The sequence below is a fragment of the Fukomys damarensis genome, unplaced genomic scaffold (genome assembly GCF_012274545.1).
Source record: "Fukomys damarensis isolate Sample0158 unplaced genomic scaffold, DMR_v1.0_HiC HiC_scaffold_24, whole genome shotgun sequence".
NCBI classification, from domain to species: Eukaryota; Metazoa; Chordata; class Mammalia; order Rodentia; family Bathyergidae; genus Fukomys; species Fukomys damarensis.
Genome location: NW_022900936.1, coordinates 9,561,895 through 9,581,518, shown reverse-complemented (window position 1 = coordinate 9,581,518; position 19,624 = coordinate 9,561,895). Strand labels below are relative to the sequence as shown.

General features: G+C 41.2%; 1 protein-coding gene across 8 annotated transcripts in view; it reads left to right on the top strand.

Moving 5' to 3' along the window:
* Itsn1 (intersectin 1) overlaps window positions 1-19,624 on the top strand; it is a 195,182-nt gene that overhangs the window by 648 nt on the left and 174,910 nt on the right. The window lies entirely within an intron of this gene.

Below are 19,624 nucleotides of genomic sequence, written 5' to 3'. Positions count from 1 at the left end.
ACCCGCGGGGAGCAGCGCCGCGCGCCGGGCGCCGGCCTCGCGTCCCCGGCTCATCCCTTTTCTCGCCTCCCGCGTGTCTGCACCATCCTGTCAGTGAAGGACGGTCACTGCCTTGTGGCCCTGCGCGGTGCTGCCCGGGCTGCTCGGTCGGTATTTAACAGAAAGCGGCTCCCCTTGCCGGGTGAGCGCGTCCCCGGGGTCCCCTTACGCACGGACTCGAGTTTCTGGTACGGACCCAAGGCACAATTTCGTTCTTTTCTGGCTTGAATGAGGAAATGTAATCCGAATTCCGAGAAAAAAGGAAACCAACGAGGAGTAGGCTGCACCTTCCTTCACTTGTTTGCCTTTGGATCAAGAAGACAGTTTGGTAGATTACATTTCCTATGGGGTAGCCTTCCTGTTGTGATTCCGACCAAAGACTTTGCTTTTGAAGAAACACATTAACAGCTCTTCTTGGTTCAGTCGGAGGCCATGGAGATTTTTGACAACTTCTTGAATGAGAAATGTGAAAGTTTCCTGTCGGACTTTGCCATCATTGTCGGTGCTATTCAGAAAACAGAATCAACTTGAACGTTTAAATACACGGAGACTCCAGCCAGATGTGGTTCTTTGTGCTTTTCTGTTCGCATCCTTCTTGTGCTATTTCCGTGGTCAGAAATGTACAGATAATAAAAAACAAGTCCAAGAAAAAGGGATTAGTCATAAAAACAAGTGTCTTACAAACAAATGCATCTGGAAAGATCTCAGATCAGCGGAGGCAGATTTACTAATCCCGTTGAATGGGCGAAGAAAAAGGCTCAGAGAGATAGCGCATGGATTATGTAGTGGACAGGATGTGAGAGTAGGAACCGGGGCCAGGAGCCAGCAAGGCCAGCTGGTCTGCTTGATGTCACCAAACCCCCTAAATAGGACGAATGTATTTATTGGGATGCCTTTATTTTTAGACGACTTTAAGCAGAAGTTTAAACACCCTTATTGCTTCCATTTGTCTATCTCTGTATGAAAAACAAAGTTTTTGTTACAGTTTTTTTTTAACTAGTTGAAGCATTTATATTGTTTTCGTAGGAGGTTGCTCATAACTGAAAACATTTTTTAAAAATGAAAATGCTTAGGTTTGTGAAGACATCAAGAAGTTTTAAATCATCTAAATGAAGGAATGAGGGACATTTGATTTAGTGATGAGATTAAAGATATTTCAAACACCTTTTTTGTTTTGTTTTTTTGAGACAGGGTTTCACTATGTAGTTGAGACTGACCTGGAACTCACTAGGTAGCCCAGGCTACTCACAGTGATCCTCCTGCCCTCAGCCTCCGGAGTGCTGGGATTACATGCGTGTGCCACCATGCCCGGCTCAAACACCTTTTACCCAGTTAGGACTACTTCTGATAGTACATTAAGAAATTGGTCTTTCTTTACCTAAGAATGTATCTGTTGAATTCGATGAGCATAGTATCTTGGAGAAGCTCTGTTCTTCTTCAGTCTGAGTAAGAGAGGAACGAATTTTTAATGTACTTTGGAACCCTGTGGATTGTTCAGATACTAAGCATTGTGAAAGAGGTTGTAAAATGAGTGATAGCTATTTTCATGAAATGTTTGTCCCTCAGCACTTTTAAAAAAAAATTTTGCAGTTACTAGAAGTTTCTTTTTCCCTAATTCTTCTCTGTAATATTGACTGTAGAGTTCTGCATAGTTTTATCATGTCTCCAGATGCCTAGATTGAAGCACCCTCAAAGTTCTAGTTAGAGATTATGGGAGAGGCACTGGTGAATTCCTTTACTCATATTCATGTTGATTTTTTAGGTAGTGCTAGGGGATTGATTTAGGGTGGGATGATAAACACATGCTCTACCACTGAGCTACATCCCTAGCCACATTTTTATCTTTTAGTTAGCTAAATGGGTGAATTGTAGATAATTCATTAATATATTATGGGTTTATATCGCTCAGGTCACATCCCACTACCACAGAACTCTGGTCTCTTTTGAATGGTGTTCCTTCCTGAATGGCTCCCCTTTCGGATTGGGATTCTCAAAGTCTGGAATTTGGATCTGTTACATCAGCATTACCTGGGGTTAGAAATTCAGGTTTCTGTCACCTAACATTAGAGTCAGAAAACTGGATGTAGTTTTTTTGGCAGTAGTGGGGTCAAACCCAGGGTTGCTCTCCAGCCTGCCTGCTTCCTTACTTGCTTCTTTTCTCTTTTTTTCATTCATTTTTTTTTCTTTGTTCATCTGTTCCTGTGTTCCTTCTGGAGATAGCCCCCAGGGCCTTTTCCCTGAGCTACATCTCCATCCCTTTTTATTTTTTAATTTTAATTTTAATATTTTAATTTAGACAGGATCTCACCCAGTTGCTATGTTGCTCAGGGTAAGCTCAAAGTTGTGATCCTCCTGCTTCAGCCTCCCAGAGTGCTGGGATTAGCACCTTCTTTTATGAAAGGTCTCAGTAAATAGCCCAGGTAGGGCTCCATCTTTCATTCTGCCTCAGCTTTCCAAGTATAGAAGCTGGGATTAAACGCATGTGCCACTGTGCCAGGCTTATACTTATATTTCTTTTTCTTTTTGTCTCACTATGTATTTCAGCCTGGCCTTGAACTCATGGTGATCCTCATGCCACACACACACACACACACACACACACATATTTTTTTGTACTGGGGATTGAACTCTGGTCCTTGCACTTGTGAGGCAGGCAGCATCACCACTGAGCTCAATCTCCAGCTGGTCTTATATTTTTGAATGATTACTCTGTCCTTAATGGCTCCACTGGTTGTTTTTCTCTGAGATTGTTTACATAAACCTTGATTGAAATTCATGTGAAAAATACTGGTTTTTAATGAGGCACAGTGGCTCATACCTATAATCTAGCTCTTGAGAGGCTGGAGCAGGAGGATCACAAATTCAAAGTCGTCTTGGGCAATTTAATTCAGCAAGACTCTGAAAAAATAAAATAACAAAAATGGCAGGAAATCCAGCTCAGTGGCAGAATACCCCTGGGTTCAATCCTCAGTACTGGGAAAGAATAAGCTTCTGGTGCCTCACTTCAGAATCAAACAACTGGAGGAGGAGCTTTGGAATTGCTGTGTTCAAAAAGTTTTCCAGGAATTTCTCCTGAGCAGTAAAGTTGGGGAACCAACTGCAGCTTCCTTCCCACCCATAAGACTATCTCAAGTGGATGACAAGTTTTTCAATGGTGGAATAAGTTTAATACCTTAGGCTGCTAATAAAAAAACTATTGGCTGTGAGCTTCAGAGATGTAGTTGTACATATGATTTATACTTCAGAACAGTAGAGACTTTGGCTCACTATAGCATCCCCAGCGCCTGCAGAAATTGAATTAAGTATTTGTTGAGTGATGAGTGAACTACATGGCAGGAGGGGCCATGTTTTAAAGCCTTTATGTCAAATCAGTCCCATCACTGAGTAGTCATTAATTTTATAAATCAAGGTCAGTAAGCACTGTGTCCTAGGTATTTCTGGAAATTTGGTTGATGCTGAAAGGAGGTACTCTTTCCTTGGCGTACAGAACTTAAGGTGATAAACTGGAAGGAAGACTGCTAGTTAAATGTACTTAGAGACTCAAAAGGTAAACTTAAGTAATAGTGTAATGGTAAGTAATTTATTATTATGTTAAGTGCCATCTTATGAGCTCTGATGAGCTCAACATCATGCTATAAAAATTAATTTCTAGAAAATACAGTTGGTGTGTTTTCTAATTTCACTTTTCATATTAATAAAATGTTACTGTTTTTCAGAGTCTATCAGTGAACCCCATAAATAACAGGCTATTATGTAGTTGAAGGTTGGATAATTAAAAGCACAAACTCTGGAGAATATTGGATTTGGTGACATGTTGTTAGTGACTTTGATCTCATCCATGAAACAATGCCTCAGTCTTCTCAGTGGAAAATGGAAAGAATGGTCACAAAGTTTAAGTGCTTAAAAGTGCTTACACAAATTCTTGACACATCCAGTTCATAAATTGCGGTTAATGTTAGTTGTAAAGAATTTGGTATAGAGAAGTTTGTAAAATTCAAAAGCTAACTCGTTTAATTTGTGTTCTTTATGATAGTAAGTAAAAATTTATTGATTTTAAAAAAAGTCTTGCTGAGCTGGGGATTTTGTTCAGTGGTGCTGCCACCTTCCTCACAAGCCCAAGGTCCTGAGTTCAATCCCTGGTACCAAAAAAAAAAAGTCTTGCTGATTTCTTGGTACTGAATATGTATACTTTAAAAAATATGGGTAACTAGATTAAACATTTTAAAAAGTAAACTATAAAATATTATATAAATGTAAGATTTTAAAAATAAAATACATTTTATTGATCATTTTCAGTTTAATTTTATTACTTTGGGTATTGAACCCAGAACTTCTGCACTGACCTATATCCCAACCCTTTTTATTTTTTATTTTTTATTTTAATACAAGGTATCACTAAGCTGCTAAGTTCCCTAGGGTGTGCTCAAATTTACAATCCTGCCTTGTCCTTCCAGAGTGGTAGGATTACAGGTGTGTACTGCCCTACGCAGTTTCTTTTTTATTTTATTTTTTAAAATTTTGAGATAGGATCTTGATAAGGTGATCAGGCGGGGCTTCAACTTTTGATCTTGTTTTAGCCTCCCAGAGTGCTAGGATTATAGCACTGTTCCTCTACACCTGGCTAGTATCCTTTTTATTTAAAAAATTTTTGTACATGGAAAAACAAATATAGAAGAGTAGATAGTAGAAAACTATAGAATACTTATAACTTCGTTGCCTCAGTACATCCTTTTCAGATCCTTTGTGTGTGTGTGTGCATGTGGTTATTCATATACAGTCTTTAGTAATGAAAATGAGATCTTGCAGAACATATGGTGGTTTTCTCGCCTGTTTTTTTTGGGAGGTCTTACCATCTTTCCATGTTGGCTGTCTATAGTCAGTTACAGAGTTTTGGTAATTGAATATCCCAGTTTGTGGATCTCTGATAAATTAATTTTGATGAATTAGTTTTATTAGACATTAGTTTCTTTTCCCCTTTACTGTTACCAGTAACTCTTCAATGACTAGTTTACATACGTCATTTTACACCTATGAGAGTCCCTCTTTTGGATAGGTTAGTCAGTTGCAGGAATCAAAGGATACGCTAAAGTTTAAAGATTTTGATACATCCAGTATGCAATTTATATTTATTGTGGTATATGAATTTTCCAGTCTCTCTGACCCTCCTCCATGACCCTCTTTTTAGAATGACTTAACATGACTTGAGATTTTTCTTCTAGGAAGAAGAGTGCCTGTTAGTAATGGGCTATGGAAAGTCAGACAGTATCTGTAATAGCATTAGCTAACATCTGTCAGGTCCTTTGGCAGTATTTATATACATTAAGTCACTTAACCTTCACAAAGTCTCTCATTTTACACAAGGATATGCCTTGAAAACTGTAGTACCAGTTCAGTAACAGCCAGCAAGCAGCTGCACTGATTTTTGACCATGGGAATCCAAAACTCAACCTATTCCTGGAATACTGAATACGTGTTTGGATACTTTTTACATTCCTGATTTCCGTTGTGGACATGTACTAATGACATATTAATGACGTATTAATGCGTATGTTAGGTGGGGCTTACATTTGAATCCCTTTCACTGAAAAGCTGGTCATGGAATTTGACTCATACATGAGCCTCAAAAACTGACATTCGTCCCTCCGGCAGTCCTGTTATATTTTACTCTGTAATGGTTTTCCTCAAGTTGTACCTGATGAAAAACAGGATGAGAGTGATGGAGACTTGTAAAATTTGAGAACACAGTTACTTGTGTGCACTTGCCTTGGAAACAGGAGACTCAGGATTGTGATGAGATAGTTGGGAACCTGTCAGACCCTCCTGTCAGTGAGTTTGCAGGATTTGGTGGCCTGAAAGAGTTCAGAGGAGTAACACGAAGGTCTCAGTATAGAGAGCTGTCATGACTTCACTGGGGGAGTATTTAAAAATGAACCAAAAAAAACACCTATTAATAAATGTGGCTGGGAGTGGTAGTGCACACCTGTATCCCAGAATTTGGGAGGCTGAAGCAGGAAGATCTCTGAATTCCAGGCCAGTATGGGGTACATAGTGGCTTCAATGCCCTCTTGGACTACCCAGTAGGACTCTGTCTCAAAAATAAATAGGCTGGGGATTTAGCTCAGTGATTTCACTGCCTGCCTTGCAAGCATAAGGGCCTGAGTTCGATCCCTAGTACCCCCCCAAATAAATAAATCAGTAAGGTGATAGAATATTGAAGCTAAAGTTTTAGCCCCCTAACAAAATAAATTTTAAAAAGTGAACTAAGTTGTGGATCAACTGTTATTAGAATTAATGATGGGTAACTTGCCTTATTATCTTTTTTTAAAGTTTTAAAGTACTGTATTAGTACATTTGCAGTACATAATGATTACATTTGTTGGGAGTCCGTAGATGAACATAACACATCTTAACTGCCTCGTAATCTTAATGCCCAGAGTGAACATTGGTGAAATCGCTTTGGCTTCCTTTGGCCTGCGTTTGTCTGTCTGCTGAGGCAGCATGGTCCCCAACACCTCCTCGCTGTGCTGCAGGGCCATGCACAGGCCACATCAGAGTCGTACTGAGTGCATCTCTCTCCACTGAGTGGTAGAGCTAGGAGTTGAACTGAGGGATGAGACAGTTTAGGATTCAAATGAATATGAATGAGAAAATAACAAGGTTGTAGCAGTTGGCCAGATGTTTTGTTTTGTTTTGGTTTGGTTTTTTGTTTTTAGTTTTTTTGAGACAGGGTCTCACTATGTAGTTGAGACTGACCTGGAACTCACTATGTAGCCCAGGCTGGTCTTGAACTTACAGTGATCCTCCTGCCTCAGCCTCCCGAGTGCTGGGATTACAGGCGACAGGCGAACAGTTTAGGATTCAAATGAATATGAATGAGAAAATAACAAGGTTGTAGCAGTTGGCCAGATGTTTTGTTTTGTTTTGGTTTGGTTTTTTGTTTTTAGTTTTTTTGAGACAGGGTCTCACTATGTAGTTGAGACTGACCTGGAACTCACTATGTAGCCCAGGCTGGTCTTGAACTTACAGTGATCCTCCTGCCTCAGCCTCCCGAGTGCTGGGATTACAGGCGTGCGCCACCATGCCACCATGCCTGGCCGTCAGTTGGCCAGTTTTATCCTTGATGGTTAAGTTAAATGTCCTCTTCTTCATGGAAGGGGACAGTAAAGAGGACAGTACTTTTGATCCTGTGTTGCTATGAAGAGCATTTGATTGTTTTTCTCCTTGCATTTTGTCTGCAGGTCCTTGTGGTGTCTGGTGGCATTCATTCATTAGACATGGATATAGTTTGTGGAAATAGCCAGTCAGCCAGCTTTAGTGCTGTGTTTTCACTCGTGTAGTTAAGAACACTTACTCTTAACAGTGAACACACTGAAGCAAGATACCATTGTACCATTCAGTTTGTTCCTGTGTGTGTGTGTGTGTGTGTGTGTGTCTTTTCATCTGTGTGTCTGTATGTGCAGGGCTAATTACTTCTCTCCAAGGCAAATTTCCTCAGCAGTTTTATCATTCTAATGAGGGTGATATGTTGTATTATAAGCCAATGTATAAACTCCATTCCTGTGTGTTGTCTGTAATAAGAATGTGCTCATTGGGGATCCATTGTTTATAAAAATCAGTTGTTAGCCAGGTGTGGTGGTACACATCTGTGATCCTAGCTACTTGGGAGGCAGGAGGATCCCATGTTTGAGGCAAGCTGGGGAACTTAGTGTGACCATATCTCAAAAAACAAAACAGGTCTGAGGATGTGGCTCGGTGCTTTATGGGTTCAATCCCTAGTGCCATTATGGTAAATAAAGCAAATACGTGTTTGCTTTAACCTTAAGATAGTAAATAATTAATGCTTTTTTTTTTGGTACCGGGGATCAAACTTGGGGCCTTGTGCTTGTGAGGCAGGTGGTGGAACCACTGAACTAAATCCCCAGCCCAAGTAGTGCTATTCTTGTATATGGCAGGTTTCAGGGAGTAATAGTATTCGTTATTTTTAGACCTCTTCAGATATAGTTAATTACAATTGTTTTGGTTTTCTTTAAAAGATTAGAGAGTACTTGGGAGGCTGAGGCAGGAGGATTGTTGCAAGTTTGAACCCAGCCCAGATGATACAGTAAATTTGGTGCCAGCCTGGATTACATAGAGAGATCCTTCACAAAAATTAAAACCAGAATGAGACAAAGTAAAAAGAGAGCACTTAGAGTAGTGATACATTCCTGTAATCTCAGCACTATGCAAGACTGAGGAAGGAGGATCTCTTTTGAAACCAACTTGGGCAATTTAGCAATTTAGCAGAGTAAAACGTGAAAAAAGGACTGTAGCTATAGTGCAGTGTGAAGGCCCTGTGTTCAGTCCTCAGTACTACAAAGAGGGGGAAGGGAGGGAAGGAGATAGGTTTAAATTGTACATTTTGTTTTTTCCTGGGCTAGTAATATGGTCAGATCCTATTTCAAAATGATGGGTGGTAGGGCTGGGATTTAGCTCAGTGGTTCCGCTGCCTGGCTTGCAAGCTCAAGGTCCCAAGTTCAATCCCCGGTATCCCCCGCCTCAAAAAAAAACCTCTTGGTACCAAAATTATGTGTGGTAGCAGCCAGCTACAGTTCCCAGTTAGCCATACAGTCACAAAGGCAAACTAGTACTGTCGTGTGCTGTGTTGCTTAGCTGTGATGTTCGATATGCTAGGGATATGCATTTTCTACTTAGAGTGTTTTGGTTTTATGATGGGTTTATTGGGAGATAACCCCATTGTCAGTTTAGAAGCACCTGTTACGTGACTATTGATCAAGTAAAACAGCAATATTAGATAGAGCTCAAGAACTTATTTAACTTTATATTTGTTGAGTTAAGGTCATGAATAGAGGTTTCCCACAGGAGAAATTTTTTGCTTTCTATTCTTGGTGAAAGGAACTTTAAATATATGGAAGTGAATCCTTCAGATACCTGTTTTATAAGCTGAGTGTCCAGGAAGCTGTTTTCTTTGTAGACTAACTGTTTTTGTAAAATGCTGTAGCTGGCTGTCCATTCTGGAGTTTTAATTAGTATCAAAGGCAGGGAAATCCTGTAATAATTGGATGTTGCATTACTGTACTTCTTGGTTCAGTTAATTTTAAACTGTAGCTGGGTGTGGTGGTACGCACCTGTGATCCCAGCACTTGGGAGACTGAGGAAGGAGGGTCATGATGAGTTTGAGGCCAACCTGGCTACATAGCGAGACCTTATCTAAAACAAGCAAACCCCCCAAAACCTGCAGTTATTATCTGTTATCTGTAATTGTTTTAATCCCTTTAGATGGAAGGATATTATGGTGGTGACTTGATAATTTAAGAAATAGCATTTTTTCTACAAAGCAATATATATTTATTGAAGTAAACTTTTGAGAATATAGAGAAGTAAACAAGACACAGCCTAGCCAGAATCTCACCATCCAGTAATATGACTGCTAATGCTCTGTGAGGGTCAGCATGCTCAAATTAGCTGCCGGTGCCTGGTGTGCAGCTGTTCGGTCTGGGAGGTATGAATGCCTCTTGGGGACTGGACACTGAAGGTGGCCCATCATAGGGCAGACCAGGGCAAGTTGTCCCCTTCCTTTATGGGCAGATATTGCTGCTACCATACCTGGAATTGTGGATTTAACATGCAAGCTCCTTTCTTTCCTGTATGGAGAATTGAACCTAGAGTCACATGCATGCTTGGCAAGTGCTCTACTACAGAGCTACACTCCCAGCACTTATAATCTCCCAGGGCTGCGTTCTTTCTTTGTGTGGCTTGCCAGTTTGTAACCTCAGGTCCATACAGGCTTGTACCCTGTATTTTTCACTCATTATCCAGTGAATGTATTTGCAGCCTTTTGTGATCGTTATTTGTTTAATCAGTCACTTACTTTTTGCTTTAATAAAGACATGAAATTCTTGGACCAAAAGCCTTTGTTTCCAAAGCCTTAACAACATGCTGCTGTTCAAAGAGTTTCCCTTGCATAGTGACATATACCTGTTTCCTCTTTCCTTACCAGTAATGGATGCAACCTTTCAAAGATATCTTAGACAGTTCTATTTGTTTTAATTTTTTCCCTCCAGTGCTAGAGATGGAACTCAGGGCCTTTCACATGCTAGGCAAGCACTCTGCCACTGAGCTATGCCCCCAGCCCTAATTTGTATTTCTTTTGGCCTGAACTTCCCAAATGGTAATGAATGCTAATTGCCCTTTAATTTGTTAAATTCTGTTTAATTTGCTGAAGTTCTGTGGATGAATTTTTTGTTTTGTATTGCGAGAAAAACAAGGTGGAAAGCTGGAACTGTGCAGTGGAAGCCTTGAGAGTGTCTGTCCAATAACCCCACAACTGTCTTTTAACTCACACATCCAACTCCTTCCTACTGCTTCCTTCCCACAGAAGACTAGTGTGTAAATTCAGCATGTAGCCAGCTCACCAATCGGCATCCTTTCCCTGGAAATTTGAAATTAGGCTCCGAAAAGAAAGATGTGGCCTTCAGTGCCCAAGTGCTAAGGTAAAGACTTGGGAGTCATAGGCCACTGTTCTCCTGCCATGTCAGGGTGCAGAGAGGCCATTTCTGGATGGAGAAAGTAGAGCATGTATCTAGAGTGAAGCAGAGAAAACTCTACCTGAATCTTTGGCATCGTTGAACCTGTCCAGTCCTTTCTGGAGCCTACTGTGTTCTTGTTCTGGAGTTGTTGTTGTTGTTTTTTTTTTTACCAGAGATTGAACTCAGGACCTTGCGATTGTGAGGTGGGTGGCGGCACCACTAAGCTGAATCCCTGGCCCTGGTTCCTGGGTTCTTAAGATTATCCTCCTCCTCTTGGTGTAGGCAGCTAGAATTGGTTTTTGTTACTGTGATTTAAACTCTCCTTGTTCTCGGCACTAGATTCTTTTTGTAATTCAGGTTGAGCATACTTAATCTGAATATCTAAAATACTCCAAAATCTGAACTTTTAATACACTGATAACAGTGCTCAAGAAGTTTCAGATTTGGAGATTTTGGGTTCTGCTGATAAACTCTATTCAAGTGTGACACAATGCAAAAATCTCCAAACTCTGAAATACTTTTGGTCCTGAGCATTTCTGATAAGGGTTACTAGACTTATGTTATCTTGTTTTTCTTTACTGTTCTTTGAGGAAGATGTGAATTTGTTATTTTCTCTGTGTAAGAACATAAAAAATGAAGGAGTGTGACAATAACAGTGGCATACACGTTAAGCTCAGTAATTGTGATTTGATTGGAAAGGTTATTTTGCAAATGTGGATGCAGCCTTTTTGACCTTTATTAAACCAGTACAGATCTCTAGCTGAGGGGAAACAGGAAGGAAGAGATTTTGAACTTTGACTTCTTCAAATGTCCTAAAATTTCACGAGTGTTATTTCCTTTCACATATAAAATGTTGACCTCATGCAAAAAATGATTCTGTGCAGCTGTGTAGGGTGTGGGTTTGACAGCTGTGTTTGTGGCCACTGAAATAATCTAAACTTTAATATCTGTGTATCAAGAAATTTAATCACAGAGTAGTTACCTGGAGGCTGGGTTTAGTCCTTGCATTATCGGTTCTTATGGTGACATCATATATCAGGAATCTTCTACTTCTAAGAAACTATCTGAAAGGAGTTGCTATCTGAAAGGAGTTGGGTGGGGAGAGAAAAAAAAGTGATAGAAAGGAAAGAAAAAGATAGTAATAGAAGGAAAACAAAGGGAGGCTGCTTCGGGGCAGATTTTCCTTATTCAGAATTGTGTTTATCTGAACTTGTTCATTTGCAAGTTGAGAAAGCACAGATTGGAAATGTATGGGTTCTCATACTTGCCAAGTGTAAGAAATTGATTGGCTTGGCTTGGTCATGTGCCTGGGCATTGGGTCCACCTACTGGACCAGTTGTGAGGTCTGTACCAAAACTCCTGGAATTAACAGCAAGGAGAAGCAGTGGAATCTTTAGGAGGAGAAAGAATGTGAATTATGAGCAACACAGCCTTCATGTACCATAATCATGTGGGAAGGGGCCATGACTTTTTTTCCTTTTAAATGGTGGTCTTTAATTAAATGATATAGGCACATGGAGGTATATGCAAGTATATATGAAGTTTCTTTTCAGTAGAGTTTGCTTTTTAGATATGGATGCTCAGTATGCTGCCCATAGTTGCATTTTGTATTGTGTCATTTAAGATAAAACATACTCTACTATTCTGTGATTGACTAGATAGAGTGAAGTTTGGCAGATTCATCTGGTCTGGTTATTTTTCATTCATTTATTCACTCATTCATCCAGTTATTTATATGTTTTATGTCTGTCTGTCTGTTTATTTATTTACTTATTAGTACCAGGGATCAAACTCAGGACCTTGTGCTTGGGAGGCAGGCACCGGTACCACTGAACTAAATCCTGGGCCCCAGTTTTGTTTGGTTTTTGAGACAGGGTCTTGCTATGTAATCGAGGCTGGCCTTGATCTCATGATGTAGCCCATACTGGCCTTGAATTCTCAGGGATTGTCTGCCTTGGCCTCTGGAGTGCTGGTATTATAGGTATGTACAACCACACCCAAGCCAATCAGATAATCTTTGATTTAGAATTATGAATGGTTTTGGGGTTTGTTTTCTTTTTGGTATTTGGAGACAGGGTCTCACTATGTAGTTGAGACTGACCTGGAACTCACTGTGTAGCCCAGGCTGGTCTCGAACTTGCAGCCATCCTCCTGCCTCAGCCTCCCGAGTGCTGGGATTACAGGCATGTGCCACCATACCTGGCTATGAGTGGTTTTTTAACAGTTTATCTGCTTCAGATTTTTTATTGCCTAGCCTTCTATATATTGCTAGTCTTCTCTTTTGGCTTGGCTGGAAGGAGGAGATGTAAGGAGACATTCTTTCACAGTTACTACTTTTCCTGTTAAGCATCAGGAGAAAGAGCAACTTGACCTTTTTCTGAAGAACATGGGCCTATTTTTGAAATCAGTTTTTTTTTGCTGTTCTACGTCTGATCAAAGTAGGTGCTGAGAACTTTTAGTATTGTAAAAAATACTGTATTTATTTGTTTGTTTTTGACATTGCAGATTGAACTCTGTATTGAGCTACATACCCAACCCTTTTTATTGTTTATTTTGAGACAGGGTCTTGCCAGGTTACCCAGGCTGGCCTTGGATTTGTGATTTTCATGCCTCAGCTTCCCAAGTAGCTGGGATGACAGGTGTGCACCATTGTATGTAACTATTACATTTATTTTAAAAATTATAAATACATAAGACATTTTGCTTCACACCTGATTATAGCGTATCCTGGTCATCAGCCCATCTCTATCCTTGACCTTTTCTCTTTTCCTCCTAGTTTTATTTTCTTTCATATGAAGCAGACCTCAGAGTGGGTCACTTCAGGTATGTCTTACCTGTTGTTTTTACATCATTTCTATCCTGCAAACTTCCATTCTTGGGCCAACCCAACTGTCTATGTTCTGTATCCAATTTTTGTGCTCCTAAAAGTCAGCTGAAGAGCTGGGTGTGGTCGTGCAGGCCTGTGATCCCAGCACTTAGGAGACTGAGGCAGCAGGATTGTGCAAGTTTGAGGCCAGCCTGCGTACATGAAGTTACCTTACAGACTTTTGTCTTCATGCTTAGCTTTGTCCTGTAAGTGGTCCTCCTCAGCTTTCTCTCCACTCCTCACGGACATTGTACCAAACTTGGCCTCTTTCCTCAAGTCTTGAGAACTTCACTCTCAGGAAGTGATTCTGTCTGCCTTCTTCTATGCCACTCGCCACATAGCTTGTGTGAATCGATTGTATTCACGCTGAAGTCCTTCCTGATTGAGAGAAAATGAAAGGGAAGAAGGAAAGTTGAGGTGAAGCTTTCCTTTCCCATGTTTATTTTTATTATTATTATTATTATTTTTTTTTGAGACAGGGTCTCACTGTGTAGTCCTTTCCCATGTTTTAGATGACTGTCCTTACCTGGTTCCTCTGAGACCATGTGCAATTCCTTTGTGTCCATACCATGTCCTACTTGACTGTGTGTGGCAGATGCAAGAAGAATAGTGACAGGGTCCCTGTCTTTACTGTAATTTATATTTTGCTTGGGCGGACAGACAGACAGACACACAGACACAGACACACACTCAGATTCCCAGCTGTTGCGAGTACTTTGGAGTAGTGTTCAGGAGGACATAATGTAGTCAAAGAGTCCAGGAAAGATGTGACATTTATGTGTGGTCTTCAGTACATACAGAGTTAAGAAAGGGAAAAGTTGATTTCCAGGCCAGGGGAACAGCTTGTGAGTAGCTTCCACGGCATAAAGGTACACAGTATTTGACAAGAAGGCCACCATAGCTGGTGAGGAGGATATGAGATTGGAGAGGGAGGAAAGGCCAGACCAGACAGGGCATTGTAGGTAGATAAAAATAGGGCTTAATTTGTAAGTCTGTGAGCCCCAATCTGATTGTGCTTGTTTTTTTTTTTTTTTTTTTTTTTTCTGTCTTCTTTCCCCTTGTCTTCCTGTCCTGTTTACCTTCCTTAACCTCTGCTCAGCTTCGCCTTCCTTGACATGCTTGTTCTAGTAAACCACTGAGCGTGAAGGGGGCTTGTAGAAACCTTTGAATTTGTAGCCAGCCTGGTAGGTGTGCTGGTAGCTCGGGATGTTATCCCCTGTCTTCCTTTAGTGTGCAGACAGATTGGCCTGGGTGCCTCAGAAGGAGGGCTGGTCTGGAGGATCAGCCCCACGGCCACTTGCCCAGGGTATGGAACATCAGCCCTTTACCACTGGCATCTCTGGAGAAGGGAGAGGCACTGAAGATTGGCTTTTGTCACGTCGTTCCCTGGTCAGTCAGTCCTGCCTGTGTCGTGGAATCACACATGGAAACTGGAACGATGAGATTTGAAGAGCCCCTGGCCGGTGAACACACTGATGTGCAGGAAGGTGAGCACCTGTGTATCAGAGGAGCCAGCTTGGAACCCTCTGGCCACCCCCATCCTCGGCCCTGTGGTTTCCCTCTGCTTGGCACTTCTTGTGTTGTATAGTGCTTTCCCGATTTCTAAGAGTCATTCCGTAAATTAATGAATTTGAAGGGGATTTGTAGGAAACTTTGAATTTGTAGCCAGCTGGGCAGGTACGCTGGTAGCTTGGAGATGTGCAAGGAGGCTCGATGCTGGTGTCTGGCGTGGAAGAAGTCTTAGGGGATTGACCCCTAAACTTGGGGCTCACACTTAGTGTCACAACTAAACACCTGGTTAGCACCAGAGAATGGTGTTCAGACAACCAAACGCAGACTCTGCTTATGTTATGCCAAAATACAGCCAAGTAGTGTAGTCTTACTCAGTTCATCCGGATAGGTGGACAGATAATTACAGTTTTGTTTTATATGCTGGCAACCTGGGATTATGGGTTGTGAAAATGGTCATTTGATTCTGTCAGTTCACTGCCAAGATATCTTTTTTTTTCCCTGCCAAAATATCTTAAATCTGTACTTTTACCTTTCTGTTCCTGCTACTACTGTCTTCATCCAGGCAAATTTTCCACTTTACTTTGCTCTTATTGGCTGTTGCTTTCTGACTGGTTTGGCTTTCCTGTTGTACTTCATTTTGTATACACATTGTTGCCAGAGGTATCTACTTGCTTCAAAGTACTACATTCTCTGTGTGGTTACATCTCTCTGAAGGAGCCTGAGACTCAAACTTCTTGGTGTCAGGATCTTTAGGTAAATAAGGACCCTAAGGAACTTTTCTTCACATGAGTTTTTCTCTGTCACCATTTGCCAGATTACAAATTAAAACTGAGAGGAAAAAAAAAACCCTGAGAAATTCACGAAAGTATTTATTAACAAATTTACTTAAAATAACCATGACAAGCCCTATTACATATTAACATAAATATTTTAATGAAAAGTTTACAAAACACATTAGGGAGAAAGTTTGCATTGGTTTACATTTTTGCAAATTTCTTTCATGTCTTGCTCAATAGAGAAAAGCTGGACTCAAATTTGCTTTTACAGTAATTGTTGTGAAATGTTTGGTTGAAGTTGTTGAAGAAAATCTAGACTTTCACTTATGCAGTTGGAAAAAGCAAGAATCTTTTAATTAAAACTTTTTCAGAAAATAGTGGTTATTCAGTAATTCTGTATCATATGCCAAATCTTGGCAGGGGCTAATTTCTTAATACTGTAGTTACATGTAACATGAAATCAGAAGTCATCTCAGGGAAGTTTTCATACTCTGTTACATCAAAATGTATTGAGCCATCTTGCACTTTGGACATTTTATCACTGTATGATTTTGTGACACTGTTTATTGGGCATTTGGAAAATGCTGGTTCACTTGAGTTCTGTAGATCTTCCAGATGTTGACACAATTCATTAAGTAAAATCATCACCTATCTTTGAAAATCTTTTAAGCAATGGGGAGCTATCTAGCTCACAGTAGCAGATACAAGTTTTCTAAATTCTAATTTTCACCCAAAAGCTCAAATATTTTTAGCATCAAAAACTATTAGCTTTGCCCTCTCTTCCCTTCCCTTCCCTTCCCTTCCCTTCCCTTCCCTTCCCTTCCCTTCCCTCCCCTTTCTCCCTCCCTTCCTTCCTCCCTCTTTCTTTTTTCTTTTCTTTCTTTTTTCCCCTTATTGAGTTTATTGGTACATTTTAGGTATACAGTACAGTTACATTCATCATTGGGATCTTGTACCTTCACATGACAGGTCTTGGTTCTCATTTTTTCCCCTTACCCTTGCCCTCCCTTCACCCTCTTTCTTTCTTTTTTGAGACAAGTTCTCCCTGTGTAGTTCAGGCCAGCCTTGAAGTCACTGTGTAGCCCAGGCTGGCCTTGAAATCACAGCATCCTCCTGCCTTAGTTTCCTGAGTGCTGGGATTACATGCTTGTACCACCCACCACTCCTGGCTTTAGTTGTTTCTCTTATCATTGGGATTGTACCTTCACATGACAGGTCTTGGTTCTCATTTTTTCCCCTTACCCTTGCCCTCCCTTCACCCTCTTTCTTTCTTTTTTGAGACAAGTTCTCCCTGTGTAGTTCAGGCCAGCCTTGAAGTCACTGTGTAGCCCAGGCTGGCCTTGAAATCACAGCATCCTCCTGCCTTAGTTTCCTGAGTGCTGGGATTACATGCTTGTACCACCCACCACTCCTGGCTTTAGTTGTTTCTCTTGAAGCAATTAACTCACTTTATTTTTGAGAACCTGTCTTTCAGATACCAAAGTAGTTTTTCTGTTGTCTCTAAAACTGACAAAATAAGGCTGGTGGTACATGCTTATAATCCCAGCTACTCAGGAGGCTGAGGCAGGAGGCTAATAAATTTGAGGCCAGCTCAGGCGATTTATTGAAACTTTATCTCAAGGTAAAGGCTGGAGATATAGCTTAGTGGTAGATAGAATACCCTTGATTTCAGTTCTCTAGTACCTCTTGCCCTATTAACTGAATGAAATCATATTCCATGAAAATAGTGGCTAGTTGAGCTCACAATTCATATACTATTGCACTGGTGTTTTTCCTCAAGATATCCTTCATAGTTCTGTGTCTTGGAAGTGTTTTTAAGGACTTGGTCAAATTAGTTTTCAGTGTTTCCTTGAGGGCTGAGATTTAATAAAGTAGTGTTTTTTCATATCCAGATATTCTGTTGTGAAACTGCCTTAATTTTATTTTTTAATGTGGAGTGTGTGGCAGTGAAGAATATAGTGATACGAGTACAGTTTGTTGCCATTGCTAAGGTGGCAGCAGTTCTACTCACCATTGTTTTTATACCAAAGTAATTATAAACACAGGGAAATAAATGGCAAAGAATGTATGAGTTCTGTTGTGATAGCAGTTTTGGTTTCCTGGGACCCAGGGATCCACAGACCACACTTTGCAAACTGCTACCTTATAGTTTGCAGTCTAAACCTTTACCCACAGCCTAGTGAGAGAGCTTTCTGCTTGGGTCCTGTTGGTTCCTCTTCTACTCTGCCAGCATCACTTAGAAATCCTCCAAATGCCCTTTTGTCACATAGTACTTTTTCATTTTATTTCCCTTCCTTTCCTCCCTGTGGTGTGGAGATTGAATCTAAAGCTTATGCATGCTAGGCAAGCACACTACCACTGAGCTGCACCCTGAAAGGGGGTTCGTGTGCCCTTTTGGGTGCCCCTTCCCAATTAGGCCACTCACGCACCGAGAGGTCCAGCAGATCTTTATTGTAGGGAGGCGAGCAGGAGGCAGGAAGGCAGAGAGAGAGAGAGAGAGAGAGAGAGAGAGAGAGAGAGAGAAAGAGAAAGAGAAGGAGGAGGAAGCAGAAGGAGAGAGAAGAACAAAGAAAGGAAGGTCCTTTTATCAGTTTTGGGGTGGGCTATTGTTTATTTATGAGGAGTGAGCTACTTTTAACCTATCACAGGCCAGATTGCTTTTATGGGCCCAGTCCTGCAGACACAGGTTTCAACTTTCCTGGACCACTGTGGCCTTGGAGGGAGGGAAACCAGAGATAAGGGCATGAGGTCATTTTAGGAGCCAAGATGTATCAGGAGAATGCAGCCTGTGAGGCGGCGTCACAGCATACTTTAACATGATCAATTCCCTAACACACCCCAAGCCCTGCCTCCTATATAGCATGTTCCTTGCCCCCGTCTCCTGCTTGCTCACACTTCCCTGACTAATCAGTGAGGTCATACTGGGTGTTACAGAAGCAGAAGCCCCTGCACCTGTCCCAGCTGTGAGCCACTTTCCCTTTGATTCCCAGTGCTGAATCTTGTGCCATACTGCTTTCCATCTATTTTCTAGGGACCCCTGACTTACTGTTCATAATTTTCTAATCTCCTCGTAACAGAAAAGCCTTCAATATCCCTCTTGTGGCTTGGACTTGTTCATGCTAATGGTTTGAATTTTGACCTTCCAGTTTTTTTGTTTTGTTTTGTTTTGTGATTTGGTACTGTGTGGCAGTCCAGCCGTCACCACACGAACATGCCTGAGTCGGGGAGTGAGGATTGAGAAAGGAAAGAACACACAAGCCTGAGTGGAGACGAAGAGAAGTCTGATTTATTTCACAGAAACAGCTCCTTTTATAGGTTCAAATCAACAGGAAGCACCAAGCAACTATTTGTATCTTTTATGCAAAGACCGGATTTTCTGACTCTTTGCAAAGAACATCAGATCTTTGGCTGTCTCCTTGAGTTTCTCCCATTGCAGCAACAAGTTTAACAAGCAGAGTCCTAGAATGTTACAGATTGTATCAATGCCTTGAGTGTAGAGGTGAAGAAGTTTCCTTTTAAATGTCAAACTCCTAGAGGGCCATGGCAGGGCTCCCACAGTACTGGGGATCCAACTCCGGACCCTGTACTTGTGAGGCAGGCGGCGGAAACAATGAGCCAGATCCCCGGCCTAAGAAAAGTTTTTTAAGCTCCCAGTTTTCATCTCTAAGATTGCGTAGTCCCATTGGTGTGGGCTTCTGTTGAGATGGGTATGTTAGGAACATATCCCAGAGGAGAGCTCACTTCTGGAGCCAGGAGATAGCAATTCCACATTTCCCTCTGAGGGCATTTCCCACCCATGCCCTAAGGTTCCACTTCTTAAAGGCTCTCAGCACCTTTCAGTACTGCTTTCCTGGAGACTAAACCTCTGTACAGGAGTCTGTGGGGAAAAGTACCCATATTCAAAC